Source organism: Chiroxiphia lanceolata, chromosome 6 (genome assembly GCF_009829145.1).
Source record: "Chiroxiphia lanceolata isolate bChiLan1 chromosome 6, bChiLan1.pri, whole genome shotgun sequence".
Classification (NCBI taxonomy): domain Eukaryota; kingdom Metazoa; phylum Chordata; class Aves; order Passeriformes; family Pipridae; genus Chiroxiphia; species Chiroxiphia lanceolata.
The window spans coordinates 16,662,774-16,680,662 of record NC_045642.1 but is presented as its reverse complement, the minus strand read 5'-3'; the positions used below and the strand labels follow the sequence as shown (position 1 = coordinate 16,680,662).

The window sequence follows — 17,889 nt, the reverse complement described above, 5'->3', positions numbered from 1 at the left end:
GGGAGGAGAAGCCAGAAAGGATGGGAGGGAAGGGAAAACTCTGACAATTTCTCAGGCAGCCCTGGCTCCCCACAGCTTCTGCCATGGGTCTGAGGTCCAGGAGTGTGGATCAGATCATGATTCTTTATTTTATGCTGTTTTTGGTATTGCCTAGCACTGCCATTATCTTGCACACAAGCCTCTGCCCCTCCTAGCCACTGTTCCCACCTCCATGTGATGAGCAACTAGTTCTCTGCTGGTGGTACTTGAAGGACAAGGAGCTGCAGGCTGCCGTGAGTGAGAGGACACAGCTCCTGTGAGTCTGTCCCTGTGCTGTGCAGCTGGTATGTGCTCCTGGATCATCTCTCCTGCATTGCTGAGGTGACTCTAGCCCCATCAGTGGCTGGATAGAGCAGCCACTTGACTGCCACTTGGCTGTCTTGCTCCATGTTTGTGCCCCATGTTGGTACGAATCATTTAGAGGCTGTTCTCTGCCTCATCAATTTGCTGCCATGCATTACAGTGGCACTGGGTCTGGATTCAGCAGAATTCATTCCCCTTTTCTTCCCGGCAGATGCTGCTGAATGGTTTTCAAATGTTACACCCTGGGCTGTAAACTTGTAGCATGGTGGAAATGATTGTTGTCAAAGCTCTTTCTCTCTCTCTGACTCTGTCAAAGCTTTTCTGCTGGTAGTTACTCAGGAGAGCCCTGGAGGAAACTAACCCTCACTTTCTTTTCAGCCCCTTTGTAATTCTTTTCATAATAAATGTGTTAAATAGCTGGTGTCTGAGAAGCATGACATTTTAAATGCTTAACTTAGCTAAGCATGCTTCACATGATGGCACAGTCTTGCTGCACTGCTCGAGGTGGTGTTCTAATACTGGGGTGACTCAGCCAGCTGCCACATGAATGTCAGTGAGGTCACCTCCACTTGGTGTTGACCTGGAGGGTCATCCATGCAAAGATATTTCAAATGTCAGAGTCTGAAATCAAAACCACTGGCACACATGAAGAGCTTCCACAGACCAGGAGGTGCCAGGACTTCAGTTTTGCAAAGACAGGTAGCTCTGCAAGTCTGCCTTTCCAGATTAACTTGCGCACAGCACTAAAACCCAGGAAGAGAGAGTTTTCTTCCACAGCAGCTTGAAATTCATATACAGCAGCTGAGAAAGTGATCTGTCTTGTTTACAGGCAAGCAAGGGATTTGGGTATGTGTGTGTCTGAGTGACTGCTGGCAAATGCATCTATTTGACTGCTTGGCGGGTCCATCTTTGCACAACATGCTTTTCAGGCACAATTCTGCTTTTTATTAGAGCAAACTGGCAGCAAAGGAAATCAGAACGGTGTGTTATGTGTTACTGGGGCAAGGGAAGGGAACTGGTGGTGTTGATTCCTTCTTTAATCAAAACCAGCTTCAGAACAGACAGAAAAGACCTTGATAAACCTTTCTTTCCTGCAGAGGACTCTGTACAGCCCTCCTCTCGGATCCAACCCCAAGTTTCATTGCAGTTGCATTTTGGAGTCTGTTTTCCGCTCCATCCACCAGGTAGTTAGCCTTGTTCTCCACCAAGAAGAGTAACACCAAGGAAAATTTTAGCTAGTCCTACCTTTGCTATTTAAACCTCAGCGCTCGGGGTTTGTTGTTTTAGTACTTCTCAGGGCAGTTTTCTGCTTGTGAAGTTTAGGAGAATTACAAGTCAGGTATCTTCAGGCAAATGCTTTGCAAGCTTCCTGAATGGACTCCCATCACTTCCCTCAGTGCCTGGATCCTTATGGCCAGAAGTGATCATGAAAGTAATTTAATCTGACACACTGCAGCACTGATCACAGAGCAAGGCACATTTGTGTTGGGATCAGGCAATCTTTCCTCTCTTCCTACATTTGTCCTGGGCATCCAACAGCTGGGCCAGACAAAAGGCCCATAATTGTTTGGGATCCTGGGGGAAGGATGGTGTGCAGTTGTAAGGTAAAGGGAGAAAGAGATGTGGCTGGATAGGTTGCTGCTGCAGAGGGGTAGAGATAAATCGGAGGATGGTGGGCACTCCTCTGCTAAGACCCAGTGTGGCAGAGGTCATTTGATAAGGCTCTCTTGTGCTAGGGCTGCATCTCCCTGCATCTGCAGGTTAATTTCTTAACCTGCCCTCGAATTCCTAAATTCCAAATGCTCCCTTTTCCTTTCTCTTCACTTCCCAGAATTTTTTTTTTCCTCCCCCTTAGGAGCCCTGTACAGATTAGCAACTCATGTCTCTTCCCTGAGCTCAGGCAGGTGAGCCACTGAAAGGGGGATAGAATTGTTTAGTCTGGGATGCTATTAGTGGAGGTGAGCAGCAAGTGGAGAGCATGCTCAGGGGCTGAGGGAGCGGAAATGTCTAAGATGGAGCAGCTTGAGGGAATGGGTAGAACTGATTTTTTAAATTTTTATTTTTTCCCCCACTAAGGAGGAAAGTAGAAACCAGGGCTGACTTGTTTGTCACCTATCCACTACTCCCTAAGGTTAACCCTGTGTCTGAAGCTTGTTGGAGGGATTAGGACCCAGAAGGAAGGGAGCTAGCTCTTTTTTAGAAGGATAGAGGGAAAAGAAGGAATTGGGTTTTTTTCCTGGAAGGGAGCTGAAGACAAAAGGGTTTTCTGAGGAAAGCTGTTAGTGGAGAGGGGAAAAGGGGGAGAAAACTGTCTCCTGTAGAGAAGGGAAGGCAAGCTCCCATCCAGCTGCCATGGGGCTCTCTGTCTTCCTTTTTCCTCATTTACTTCAGTGAGAAATCAGGGTTAACAGCACACACAGGGACAGCAGAGAGGGCGACAGCCCATTCGATGGAGTGGAGACACTCATCCAAACCTGACAGCTGCCTAAAAGGCACTGTGGGAAGCCAGTTCAGTAAAGACAGCTGGGTGGAGAGTGCAAAATCAAGCAAGAAAGGGACAGTGTAGCTGGAGCTTGGGAGGGGAGAAGTGGAGAATACTTGAGCTAATCCCAGCTTCACCAGTGGCAGCCTGTGGGATATTGGGTAAGTCACCTGTGTGCGTTTCTAGTCTGTTGTCCCTTGCCTGTCCAGAGAGTAAATCCGGCTTTCAGTTTTGTTGGGTAAGTGTAGCATGAATGCAGGTTTCTAGAGATGCTTGACCAGAAATCTCTGAGAGGAGAGAGAGAGGGTTAGCGTGGGTCTCAAGACAAAGTTTGTGCCCTGAGATTCAGGGTCACTCTGTGGCTGATTAATTATAATTTACAAGGAATTTGTGTTCATTGTGGTACAATTTCACCTGCTTCTGCATCTGAGTTCTGTCTACATGAACAGCTTAAATGAAAATTCTAGCCCCTTCCTTAAACACAAGTTTGCTTTTTGCCAAAGCTGCAACTGTGAGAGGGAAGTGTGAGGACACAGGATACCACAAAGTTGACTGTGTACCTGTGGAGGAGGGGAGCATCCTGGGGTGGACTAAGTCCATGTGTGCTTTTTTCTTATGCTCTTTACTACATTACTATTGATGACCACCATGGTAGCTGGATATGTAGCTAGATGGACCTTTGAGCTCAGCCAATGTGGCCGTCCTTGCACTGTTACATATCGATGCAATTATAGAAGTCCCAAGCACCTTGGACCCTGTATGCCCCAAATCTCTCAAAGTGAGCCTGCATCCATTGACCTGCAAAAGGGTTCTGTCAGTCTTAGATGGAAGTGTAGGCTTTCATATCAAAACCTGAAACTAGCTGTGTGTTGCCCAACTCATCTGCCTTTCCAGAGCCCTGCCAGTCCTACTGATGGGCTCAGGCATATGTTTTACCCCATTAGCTTGGTTGCTGAGCTGAACTGACAACACATGTCCAGTTCAAAAAGACTTTGCAGGCCCATCTTCCCCCCCCCGAGCTTGCAAGGTCCATGCTGACCTTCCAAAGGGTGCTGTGTGTGTGGGGCTCTCCAGCTGCACAGGGATAGAGTGTGGAAGAGGATCATTTTGGGAATTAAGTCCCATGACTGCAAAGGGTTTGCTGCCCCCCTATGGATTTGGCTGGCGTGGCTTGGGCCAGGGCACCAGGGTGGAGGAAGTGGTGGCTGGTGGAGCCAACTCCTCTGTCCTCCCATGTCCTTCTCGTTTAGGCTTTCCCTGAGCTCTTGTGCAGCTGACAGGTTGGGGTCTGGGCTCCCATTCAACTGATTGCATAAATGTAGCAGAACAACAAGGTTTCCCCAAAGCAACTCCATCTGTGCAGGGCACTTGTTCCTCAGGACTCCCCTTGGTCACGCTGTGCTTTTCTAGAGTTTGTGCCAAACCCAATACCCGCAGTTTAAAAATAACATTTGGGTGTGACAGCTCCATTATTTACCCAGGATCCAACATTGTCTGGTAGGCAGAGCCAAACGGCTGGAAGTCCGGGGAAAGACATTCTCTTCTCATCTACCACTGTGCTGTGTATTACCTCCCGCTGCCTCAGTTTCCCTGCTGATGAATCAGGGATAATGAACAACAGCTTATGATAACTTCTGCAAGGCTTAATTACTTTACAGATCTCTGTTAGAATTCTTCTCTGGCATCCAAGAACAGTATAACCCCAAGACAGACCAAACCATTGCACCTCTTTGTTGGTGACCAAACTTTGAGAGAAGCTATTGACAAAGAAATATGTAGTGAATGACATCCTGGAAGACCTGTAACAGTGGCATTGATATATTGCTGGCCTGCCCTTCACCCCCACAAAAAAATCATTCCCCAACCCACTCCTCTTACTTTCAACACTGCTGGCTCTGTCTGTGCTTTTCAGTGCAAAGACAGCTCAATGCCAGCAACCTTTCTTCCTGACTCTGTACATCAATGATGTTTTAACTGTGCAAACAATTACAACATACATGGGGAATCATCTTGTATAGTTAGTTTACTTTGTTGTTTGTTTGTTTGAGGAAGTCAGACCTTAGAGATTTTCTTTAGCATCAGAGCATCCTCATTCAAATAATCCTTCCCACCATGGGAAAATGTGGGCTAGGAGGCACGAAGGTTTTGACAGCCTCATCTGGGACAGTACAAGCTTCAGGAGATATGAAAAAGATGACACCAAAATGTTTTGACCTCTGACTGAAACCAGAAGCAACATAGTGTGATTGGCCACTGTCCTGGCTTAAAAATAGCTGCCTCAAAATCCTTCCTTTCCTCTCCACAATCCCCTTAAGGGAATGGTTTAATATCATGGGCAAAGTCTGTCTGATAGAACTCTTAAGTAATGTCACTGATATTAGAGTGGAGGTTCTGTATTTCTTTGCTTCTTTGTGATGTACAAAGAAGTGTCCTGTAAAATGGATTTTTCAAAGCCTTTGGAGGAGATAATCTTTTTGCTGTCTGCTTGAGCCACACCAAGCGCAACGGGTTGAGTGTCCAGATGATGTGCCTGGGCAGCCAAGCAATGCAGATGTCAGGAATTTGAGCTTGCTGGAGGATTTCTTGGAATTCTCTCATGGGAATTGGGAATGTCCTTCTACTGTAAGCTGAAAGCAAAAAACTATTGAAGTTTAATAAATGTCAAGTTTTCTGTCAGCTGTCCATTAAACCCTGGAATGCTGTGAATTTTTCTGATGAAGGCTAGAATCTTGGATGGTATGAGCCCACGTGGTTTCACTGACTGTTACAGTGGCTAGATTTCTGCCAGTTGGGAAGCCATCCTGAAGAGCTTAAAGTAGCCTGTCTAGAATTCATTCCCAACTCCCCCCATCTTGTGATGACAGGTTTCCACTCATATTTCCACTCTGCAGATGGCCAAAAACTTCTGGGCCAGACAAAACTGGAATTTCTAGGATAGCTCAGATCAGACTTTGACTTGGAGCCAAGTTCTACAGATGTTTCGGGCTTCAGCTTGGGCTGTCCATAAACAGATCTACCTATGGAATCTGGAGGAAGCAGCAATGTTTGAAGTGATTTGCCATCAGACACCTGATGGGCATCCAGGAGAAAATACTACTATGACTTATCCATTGACTCTATGGTTGGAGAGCTGGGTGGGTCCCTGACATGGAACAACAGATACCTGAGGGAGTAATTTTTTTTTCTTTTAATGTTTTTGTGGGTCACCCTCCCCCACCCCCCCTATTTTTCTTGTAACTGAGGCAGGGAAGAAAAAAAATAAAGAAGGAAAAAGAAATTCCGGAGCGAGTGGGAAACAGTGAGTAAAATTAGCCAAGGAGCTTCCAAACAAATGTGTGGCTCATACTTAGGAGAGCTTGGTTTTGTTTACTGTTTGTTTTGAATTTCCACTTTTTGCCCTCAGATCAAGCCCTGGGAGAAGGGGGAGCCTGGAAGCCTTGGATGTCTGCACAACTCTTATAAGCTGTGAAAGGAACTCTGATGAAAGGTTAAGGTAGTAGGATGGATGACACCCAATGAATGGCATGTGCAGCACTTTTGATGGCTTTTTGCAGTGGAATCCTTATTTCCAGAGAGTTTAACCTTCCTTGTGCTGGCTAGGAAAGGTGGCTGTGAGGGGAAGGCTAATGTCTGTTAATGTCTTCAGTGCTATGTTTCCTCAGTGATGGTTTTCACCTGCACTGTGGGAGAACCTAGGTGGCTGAGACCAGGTGGTCTGTATCTATCCATATGACATATGAGAGGATTCCTTCTTGGCTGGCAGGCATCACAGAAGCACAAGACACACAGAGAAAGGGGAAGATCTCTCTCACTTCTGTTCAGCAAAATCCTGCCTGGATGATTTCTTAGCAATGAATTGATAAACTTTTAACACACTAATGATCCTGTTGGATCTGGCTGCATATGTAAAAATAAGCATAAGCTTACACTCGCTGTGTAGGAGAACTCCAGTGTTTTGCAAGGCTGAGTGAGGAATTCTGATGTCTTAAGGCATAAGTCTACTGTGAGAAGGCTTAGAACTAAGTAGCCTGAGTGGGCAAAATTTCTTATTGACTACCACAAAAGAGACTTTTTATATCCTTTTTGTTTACAGACTGCTTAGTTTCTGGTTTTGATGACTGCTGAAACAAGGTTCCTCATGTACATCACTCCCTGGTTTGAAGCCATGTGGTTGTTCCAACATTCTCTGTCCTGTAAACATCTCTTAGAACATGGCACACCACTTTATCTGTCTCTTGTTAAGTAAAGAATGTGATTGTTATTATGCATGGAGTTGTTAAACCAGTCTGCTGTCTCCGGACTTCACCAAGGATCAAGCAGTTTGACCAGGATACCATCTCCTTCCTCTCAGCTGACACAGAGAACACTAAGAAACTTAAAAAAAAAAAAAATTAAATATACTGTACACAAGCAGAAGTGCCAAAATGCAGGTGGAGTGCATGTCAGGGAATTATTTACAGTGGCTGAAGTTTGAAATCTGTTGAGGCTGAAGTTAAAATATCAGCTGGGATCCCAGCCCAAGCCTGGTCACAAACGGAACGCATCAAAAAGTGCTCAGGAAATGAGCAGAGGCCCTGCTGAGCAGAGCCAGCTCTTCTGTGGCTGCTCCTTCCCGCCCAGATATCCAGCAGAGAAAGAAAAGCCCTAGTAAGAGAATGAGAGCAGCTGAAGGGAACAAGTGTCGTTGCAGTGCAATGTCCTCTGGAGTGCGCTGCTCAGCAAGTGCACTTCAGGCAGTGATGTCCTGGGGACCTGAGGGCCCTCATAGCAGAGGCAGGGAGGAAATTTGTGGAAGACCTAATGTCTATCTTGCAGTTATTGTGGGTAGTAATAGGGACAGAGTGCATTAAAACATCCCACTAGTATTGCAGCTGGTGTGAATTGGTGTTTCTTCACTGATCGTGATAGTTCCACGGTGGGAGAGACTGGTTTGTTGGCAGCACCCTGTAGAAGACCTTAGAGCAGGTGGGACCACCTGAGCACAGACAATGCTGGAACAGGACTGAGGAGGGTGTGTCATCTTGGTGGCAGTGCCTTTGGCGCAGTGGATAGTAAGTGGTGAGTAGTAGTTGTTTTACAAAGCCAGTGAATAGGTGTATACCAGTGATGTAGCTCACATGGGGGTCATCATGAAACCCAAGCAGGAGATTCCATAACTACTGCTTGTGTAAGAGGACGAAGCAAAGGGCACATGAGGGGAAAAGAGAGTTCACTTTTTAGGATGTCTGCCTGTTAAATTTCCCCAGACACACATACACACACACAGAGATGTCTTGGTCCGCTCAAGAGAGGCTTCCCTTTCCATTTCTCAGCTCTTTGGTGTGTGTCCCAAGACAGGCAACAGCCATACTGTGTATTTGTCTGCTGCTGCTGCCTGGGCTTCTGGTGTCATCATCCCCACAGATGTATTCACCTCTCCTTGAGAGAAAGGCAGAGATTGATACAGATCATGGACCAGCATGTGTTTCTCATGGTGGAAACAAGATTGGGACCCATCTGTCTTTTGTTATCACAGCACATCTATGATCAAACCTTTGCCTCCAAAGTGTTAGGCAGAACCCGTGTGAAGTGCCTGTCACATGCAGCTGCTTGCCCAGACCTCCTCCTGGGTCTGGGCATCTTTCTTCCAGGCTAGTAACGAACAAAGGAGGGATTCTCTCCATCTTCTGGTCTGCTGTGTTACCCAACACCTGTACATCTTTAATTGACTTGGATAAAAAGCAGAAGGTGATCGATTCATCTCATGGTCTTAATGGTGAATACAGATGTCTTTCAACTTGCTACTGTCCTTGATCAAAGCTGGATACAAAGTAGCAAAATCTCTGAACTCTACCATAGCTCCTCTGATCCATCCAGTGGCTTTTCCTCTATTGTCCTCATCTGAAGTTGGCGAATGCTCCCTGTGTAGGAGAACCCCTGCCAGAGTTCTCTCCCCATCCATATGCATGGTGCTCTCCCAGGAATGCTAGAAGGGAGGCTGTGGAAAGCAATGCTATGTGATCTGGTGTGGAGCACCACAAGCTAAATTAAACTTTTCTCCTCCCCAGGGAACACTCATGCTCTGAACAGCAGCAGCAACAGTGTGAGGATAACCCCAGTGTGGGCAGGGGGCTGACTCATCTCTCCAGAAGATCAACGCTGTTTATTAATCACTGCTCCTTTGAAGTGAAAAAACGGAGAAAACCTCTCATGGCCAATTGTTGTGATTAACCATCTAATTGTTCTACTGGTATGTTTGCTTAAGGGGTTTCCTTTGCTCTGTGTACACTAAGAAATAGTTTCTCATCCTACCGTTGTTGCACCCAGATGATAGTCATTAGCAGTGTACCAGACATACCCATTGTATAGGCCTTGTCCTGACAATTTTTTATTTTTTTTTTAAGTCCCTGTGTCCATCTTCACTGTCGGCAGAAGAATGGCAGCTCTTCAGAGTGAAGTCCTCTGCTTGTTCTAAAACATGCAGGGAGTCAATTCATGGAATGGAACCAATTTCTTGTCCCTTCCAACTGACCCTCCAGTCATATTTTTCATCATGGGAGATGGTCCCACAAGTGATGGAGAATGTCTCAATATCCTTTTCTGGGAGAAGACCCATCAGACTGGGCTGCAAGGGCTTGTTGAATTGCAGAATCACAGCCTCTCCCATCAGCTCCGAGCGTGCACATCCCAGATATGGCTGGTGTAGAGCACAGGATTTTGGAGGGAGCTGGCGCTCCTAGCCCTGGCTGTGTGAATGTCTTCTCTTCAGTGCACATGGGTTTATAAAAGGGGCTAAACATTGTTGATGCTCTATGCCTCCTAGAGTTTGCTTGTGTTTGCTTGAAATACTAGGCTAGACTTAAATCTTGGGACCTGGCAGGGAATACGTGGGTGAGCTTTAGTTTGATCTGCAATAAAAGTAAGTAATAAGGAAGAAAATCACTTTGATATTTATGTATCTGTGAATATGGGAAAGCAGGAGAAGTGCATCTTGGCAAGCAAAATATGAAGGAAAATGGTATCAGTGGAGGACAGTTAGTTCTGGAAATTTTTGCTCAATAATTCATTCCAGACCAGGTCCAGCTAAATGTTCCATTTCAGGTACAGATTTCATAAAAATACATTTCACTAGCATTTCAAGCCATTTCTGACTATATCCAACAAACAAAAAAGAAATTTATGAAATGACAAGTAGCTTAAAGCCAGGGCACACTTGCTCAATCTCAATGACATTGCTGTTTCCTTCCATACCACAGTGCACATGGTGAGCTTTGTGGAAGCACACATTTCCTTAACACTGCTCCCTTGGAAGTCCATGCAAGTGTTAGTGTGTTTGGCATCAGACCCCAAGAACACCTTAGATGTTCCCCTAGTTGTGCACAATGCAACAGTTCAGTTCAAGAAAGGTGTTTTCATGCACTGGGCACCTGTGCTGTAGCTCAAGTGCAGCGAGAGGCTCCTGCGCTGTTTGGTGCTGCAGCTAGAGGGGGTGAGCAGGCAGAAGATAGTTCCAGCTAAAATTTCACGTTCAAAACTTTTCATCTTGCCTCTCTCTTTCCTCCTTCCCCTGATATTGGTGGCACCTGCCTTAATTGCAGGCATACCTGCCCCCAGTAGAGTTTTATACACGCAGGTTTATGTCTATGTGTGTGTGTGTCTGTGCGCACACAGCGTATCTGACAATTATCATTAGTTAGTCTGATTTGTAGTGAGGCAATGTGAAGTCTCGACTGGTGGCTGAGTCTAAAGTGCATGAAGTGTTGTGCAAATGCCATGAGTAAATGGCCCTTTCTCCAGAGATCCTGCAGTCCAAGTATATGATTAGGAACAACAGATGGATACCAAAACCAGACAGGCGGTGTGGGTGGGGGAGTAGCACAAAATAACACCGAGATAATTAAGATGAATGATTAATGACTTGAATGGGTAAGAAGGGGCCAAAACACACTAGCTGAATGTTTGCTGCTGATGCTTCACAGGAGCCTAGGCAGAGGCAGACAATAGATATATTGTATTTTGGACTTGCTCATCATTCACACTGCTAAATTTGTTCCTAGTCCATATTTGTAGCAGTTCAGCTGTAACATTATGCTGTAGCTACACTGTAAGGATGGTGTAACTACAGTGTGTTCTGTATGGAATGCAAACCCAGCCACACTGAAACACTAGTCCTTACATGAATTTTGATCTCGTAGGATTTGATCCAACACCCACTGAAGTCAGTGAGCTCTTGACCCTTATGGGATTTGGGACAGTCCCAGAATATTCAAGTGGGTTACAGACTGGACAAAACAATTGAGATATGTATTTAAAATGATAAGAAGAAATGCTTTGTATGAAATGCATTTATTATATTTCTGTTTGCATGTACACATTTTTACTGTATGAATCAGACTGGGTTTATATCTGCTGCATCTATCTTAACATGTGGTGCATGTTACACTGGACTGATCAGTTACATGATTAAAATATACTGTAAATACACAGCATGCTTTGCACTAGCATGGTTTTGAAGTGATTTTTAACCCCAGTCTTTTCGGTTTTGTTGTTGCTTGTTTGTTTTCCCTTGAGAAGTTGTCCATTGGTTTCCTAAGTCACCTTGATTCATTTCACGAAGCTGCTTCCATTATTTTTATGCTAGTTGGGTGGCCAGTTAGTCCTTGAGGTCACACAGCTTTGTCCCCACTCATACAGGTTGGATGTTAGTAGCAGAGGATCACAGCTCCTCTTGGTGTGGATAAACACAAAATGTCAATGCTACTGGGCTGGTAGGTTCCACCACCATGGTGTTCACTCAGAAGGAAAGGCAGTGGGGATGAAGGATGCAGGAGGAAGGATGCCAAGGAAAGATTTCCTGCTTCATCACGCACAATTTGGCTGTGGGTCTGGTCTGCGTAAAAGCTTGTGCAGACAGGTGGCCAGGTGGGATTTCAGATCATTTAACTCCACTCTGGAGAGGATTGCGTATGCACAGCTTTGGACCTCTCTCCTGAGTGAGCTCAAATGATTACAAAGTCATTTCCAGTAAACCTCTACCTCTAAGGCCAGGGTTGCTCTGACAACCACTCTGGGTGGGTCATCTGTGGGAACTGAACCTGGAGTCTCTGGATCTGGAAGGACAAGCCTCTATTGTTAGAGCTGGAAGCTGAAATTCTTTCCTATGGCAGTAGCAGATGCCTCATTGTGAACCCCTCTGACATTCAGAAGGATGAAAGCTCCACCTGGGCAGCATGAGTTACGCTGCAACAGAGATCACAGGGACTGGGTCCAGCATGATGTCCACAGATGCTGCATCCGTGCTCACTGTTTGGATAGCCAGTTGTATTGAGGTGAAACCTTTGTGTGTAAACTGGATACATGTCTTCACAAGGAGCTACTATGGACTTGTGTGCTCTCTTCAGTGTCTTGGTGTTGTTGTATCCATTATCATGGCTCATATTTTCACATCTCTGGGGGTCAGTGGAGATGGATTTGCGTGCATGTGATGTACCAAAGGGAAATATTTGCAGCTGTTGTCACATACATGCAAAAAAATCTTGTGTTCCTTTTCAAGCAGAGCTTTTCAGACAGCCAGACTCGGCATGAGGATTCAGAGAAGGATGCTGGCTCTGATGCCAAACTTGTGGTTTCCTCTAACTCATTTTGCAGGGCCTCTTTTTGCTGGCTAGAAAGCCTTCACTTGAAGTGCAATTACCCAGATGTAGAAAAGAGAACAGACAAAGCCCAGCCATACCAGAAAAGTGGAAATTTCCTCAGATTGCCCCTTCACCATCATCAATGGCACATTTTCTAAACTTTCCAGATAAGGGGGGAAAGCCTGGGGCTAGATACCTGTAAATGCATAGCTGCACACATCTATTGACTTCAAAAGAGCTTTGTCATAAATTTTAGGAAGGGTAGCTAGATATTGGGTCAGGTATAATCTCAGCATCAGTGCAAATTAGTAGTTTCATTAGAGTCAATGGAGCGATATCAGTGGAGAATCTGACCTTTTGTGTGCACCTAATTGAGGGCAACATTGTAGTGAAATTCCTCTTAAAAACTGCCTGCTTTTGTTAACTCTTACATTCATTCTGATCCACCACCTTTTAAAAATGTATTTATTTTTTGTGATGCATTGAGAGGCTGGTCTCTTTTGAGATGTTTTCAGCATTTCTGGTTCTCTCTTTCACCCTTTCCATTCATTCAGTTCTTCACTTGTGTTGCCTCTTAATTTTTCCTCCCTGCTTCTCAGCTACCTCTTTATTCTTTCACTGCATTCAGAAGCACAAGATGCTGGCATTACTGAAGTGAAATAATTCTATAGAATGGATCCACACATGAATCTTTGTACTGCAGAGTTTCTCTTAATCATATTGTTTTTCCCCTCTGATTCCTTCCTGGGTCTTCACTCAACAATGAACACAGTGGTTACCTCTCCACCAGGGCTGTCTAAGTGCCGATCCACTGTCAGTCAAGTCTCTTTTTAGAAGAGGCTGCTGACAGTGATGGGCCACACCACGAATCTGGAGCCTGGGTGTCACTTTCTCCTTTTCTGTCTGGAGACGCTAGAAAATAAGTACTGGGTGTAATGATAGTATTGAATTCTAAATATGAGTCAGGAAGACTATGGAGCTGGAAACAGTCATTTTCCTTCATCCCTTTAAACAAGAAAATTAATCTAACTCTGATCTGCTAGATGATGTAGTGGGTCTGAGCTGGTGATCATGCCGGATGATGGTGCTGTGTTCTCTGGTCCACAGACAGCAGCTGTTAGTGGAAGTAGACCTGGTGTCACTCGTCCTCATTCATTCACAGGGTCAGCTCTGAAGGCCATGTAGAGACATGATCTGCACCAGACTTATGCCTGCTTGCTCAGGAAAGAGGTACTGCCACCTCCCTGTACCCTCTACTCCCTTCCTCCAGTCCAAAGGGCCTGTGGAGAACCTCATGAACCAGAGGTATTTCCATGTAAGAAAGGACTGAAAGTTCCCATCCATCATTCCAGCAAACTTCAGCTTTGCTTGTCTCTTCTGTGGCAGTAGAAGGTAGAAGAAGGTCCAACCCACGGGAGCCAACAAGCAGGTTAGAAACTGGTGTAATGTTTGGGGAGGGAGCTGTGTAGGACTTGCTCTTGGGAACAAGGAGAACATCCTAGTTTAGGGGGTTAGAGAGGATTGTCACAAGTCTGTCTGCTGGGTCTTTGGAGAGGGTCAGCAGCCTTACTGCTGAGGGACTACCTCTGCTCCTAGGTGAGTTTATTAAGTGGTGGAGCTGATTCAGGCAAATGTCTTTTACCACTGAGTAGCAAGGCCTCATTGACAGTTTGTGGCTATGGGAGTAATAGTTAGAGAGGAGGATGGTGTGGCTGTACCTTTCTTTTCGAGAGAGGTAGTCATCAATTATAGTCAAGGTTATTGGGACAGTTCAAAGGCTGGTGAAGCACAGGAATGTAACTGGAGGAAGGTTCTGTTGATGGATATTATCCTACTGAGGGTTTCTTGCAGAGGCCATGTAGACCTGGAACAGGTGGAGTGCATGGGAGAGATGATTTGTAGGCTGGAGCTGCAGCTGAGACCACTTATCTTTGGCTGATGTGTTAGAGAGGCGAGGAGGTTGTAAGTGTGGTGGAGTTCTCCAAACCGAGGGGGGGGGGACGACTACAAAGGGTAGGTCTCCACCTAGGGTGAAGGACTTGTATGATTATGGGGGCAGAATGGGAGAAGTTGTTTACTGGTGGAGGAGACCTTAAATGAAGGTTGGTTTTGTTGAAGAGTTGGAAGAAAGTGAAACAAAGGGGATGCCAGTAAAGAAAAGCAACTAGTCCCCACAAAAAGATGTGTAGCCCAGAGTGATAGCTGAAGAATGGTGCTAAAGAACGAATAAGGACACAGAGAAGCCTGGACGGTGAAGACAGAGCACAATAGCTACAGTTTCAGGAGATAAAATCAGGTAAATAAACATGTGCTAATGGATAAATAAAATGTAAAATAATGTAGGAGCTTGAATTAATCATACTAGGTGCAAAACTGAACATTTTGGGGTAAAAGAAAGGATGGTGAAACATAAATATTGTTCAATGTGATCAGTTGCTCAGACAAGGTAGAGATGGAATATAACCCTGTCTGTGTATATAGAAATATTGCTATATTTCTGTGAGGAAAATGGTATGGGTAGCATAGATGAAAAGTGGATGTGTGTTGGTCAAAATAATTTTGGCTATGAGTTTCTAGCACTGAGAGTCTTCCATAGCCCCAGACTCATTTGATGTGTTGTGATGGCTTTGATTTATCAGGTATAGATTGAAAAACTAAAAGAAATTTTTAGCAGAAATGGCTGATGAATTATTTCTTCAGATTGTTCTTCCTACTTCAGTCAGGTTTGGTACTGCTTCTTTTAGGAACAGAAACTAGAAAACTATAGAATGGCTACTGACTATGAGTTGGTTAATTTTGAAATGAAATTAAAGACTAAATAAAACTACCCTTGCAGCTCAATTTATCGATTTCAAAAGGATGAACTTCTTGGAGAGGTTAATATGCTTAGCTTGGTTAACAATATCAGCCACTTGGATGTGGAGGAGTTCTCCCAGTACAGGGTGCTGCAGCTATTGGAATCTGTGTGTCAGGTAAGGGCAGAAGGCCAAGGAAGGGTTTCTGTGCTTAAATTAACAGCCAAAAAAAAAGCATGTGCTGGTTAGCTATGAACAATATTTGCCCAAGATGTGCATGAGTTTCCTAAACAGTCAAGATATCAGATTCTGGGATTGTTTGTTGACACCAAAACCAGTTTTTCATTTGTTCTTTAAAGAAAATAAAAATCAGGGAGGATTATATGGTAGTTGGTTCATACAATAGACTTCATACAAAAGACTGAATTCAATGACCCAAGACCAATCTGTCTGTCTGTGGTCTTAAGATGAAGAGATGTTTGCAAATATGCGAGTTGTATGGTTCAGGATGGAGACAATGTTTAGGCTATTGTGTACCCAGGGGGAGATGAAAGCAGACATGCATAAATAAAATCTGTTGGGGGGTCCCGGCTGCGCATTGCCTGCTGCAGTCATTCCCTAGCCACAGGTAGCAAGGCAGGCTTAGAAGTCTCCCTGGCTAGCAGCCATTTTATTAATATATGGGGCCCTCAGCTCTACTTTATCTGCACAGAAAATTTGTTCTCAATCCCCTTTTTTTATGTGTTTGCTGTGTGACTCAGTACCCCGCATCTGAAACAGCTGCAAGTGCCCCAGACACTGTGGCTGTTTGAAGTCAGGTACTCTCTCAACATATTATACAAAGATGAAGGCACTTCTTACAGAGAACAGCTTGTTCCTACTCTGCTCACCACAGTGGGACTTTCTCTTCAGTAAGAGGTCTAGGATAGTAGTCCACACAGGCCTCCTGTGAGGAACAGGTGGTGAGTTGTCTGCCATGGATCACTACAAAGTGGCAGTTGTGGCATCTTCTGGATTTCACTGAGGAAAGTCTTTAATACAACATGATGCACAATGTGAGACAGCAGAATACTAAAGGGCCATTACCCAGTCACTGTTTTGTCTTGTGGTTCCTGTTGTTGACATTGTTTAATCACATATCAACATATTTTTGGTGAAGATAGATCTAACTCACATGAGTCCAGGATGTGCCAACTGAGGAGCAGAGTTTGCTGTGTATTTGTGCTGTGTTTGCATTTTAACTTCTTCCACTAATCTTTCTTAAGAGATTTCTGTTCTTTCCTGCTCCATTTTCTGGTTCCTCAAGGAACGGCCTTAATAAAAGACATGACCTGGAGTCGGTCCTAGATAGAGTGACTCTGGCTGCTCTCCGTTTAGATCTTCATTTCTCGTGAACTGTTAGCAGGGGAGCGTGACAAATACATCTGTCACAGAGGACTGGTCTGCTTTGGGCAACTGTTGGTGGTGGCTGCCATGGCTTGGGTCAAGTAATTGTTCCTCTGACTTGTGCATCTGCGTCTATTGTGCAGGTGTTTCTTGCATATGTAAGTAATAGTCAAACTGCTCATTGGCATGTTGTAAAGAATTATGAGAATAGGGAGACATTTCTTGGGAGAATCCTCTTTTTGGAGTTTTCCTGGGCTCAGCTCATAGTATCACATCTCCTGCGATTGTCTTGTAGCATTATTTTGTAGCTCCAATGACTCAGCAGGATAGATCTTGGTGCAAGTCCTTGCTGTTTCATGGTCCAGCTTCTTCACTCCTGGAAACCATTTAGGAGGTGAATAGGGAGTGTGTGCCAAGTATTCAACTGTATCCAAGTCAATCACTGATGAGGAGAATTGCTCAATTCTTTCCTACTGTACCTAAAGCTCTTGTGGATTTCTGGTTTAACTTTGAGTGAGGAGGGTGTTCAAGCATGTGCATTGATGTCCAAATAGGTAGGATCTACTGGCTTTAAATACCAAAAAAGTTCCTCTGTGCCAAATAACTAAGCAGGTACAACAGAGAACGTGCCACTCTACAAGCATTTTCAGCTAACAGCTGTGACTGTTGTGTACCCTAGAAGTAGGTCATGAATACATCCACTGACTTGAATCTCCCAGGAATTTAGGTTTTTGTGCTGCTAGTCTAGGTGAGGTAATGGTATCCTAGTTGTGTCAACCAGTGTTCATTTTTAACATGTATCATAGTGCTGAAGTCCGGGTGTCCTGACTGGAGTTCAAAGGCTGTCGGTCCTCAATAGGTCAGCAGCACAGAAGCACACTTCTCATCCCCATCCTGTGCAAAGAGAAGGCTGTTGCCAGAAGCAGATTGTTGCAAGCATTCTCTTGGGTCACTATAGGCTGCTTTTGCTGCAGCTCTCTTCCTTGCTGTTCTCCTTTGGCTTTGAATAACATCGTTTGCAATTTTGCTGGCCTTCATCTTAGTGCCTCACAGATTGTCACATTAATGCCTGGCCTTTAAAAAAGTAAAAAATAAAGTCCCTTAGTGTTACTTTTTCCCTTTGATTGAGTTCTAACTGAAAGTTTAACTGAGAGAAAATGTGGGTATGTGTGCTTATGCAAAAAGATGGCGAAAAAACAGCATTATTGATAGATTTGCTAACCATCCTCCTCATGTTAAGGTTGCATTAGCAATTCTTTGTATCTGTAAA

At 44.7% G+C, this 17,889-nt stretch overlaps 1 long non-coding RNA gene across 1 annotated transcript in view; it reads left to right on the top strand.

Annotated features, from left to right (window-relative positions):
* Positions 1 to 10,084, top strand: part of LOC116788460 — a 28,468-nt gene extending 18,384 nt beyond the window's left edge. Inside the window, exons 2-3 of the long non-coding RNA XR_004357638.1 lie at positions 8,872 to 9,053; positions 9,208 to 10,084. This is a non-coding gene — a long non-coding RNA (uncharacterized LOC116788460). The remainder of the gene's footprint in view (positions 1 to 8,871; positions 9,054 to 9,207) is intronic.
* The last annotated feature ends 7,805 nt before the right edge of the window (positions 10,085 to 17,889 follow it).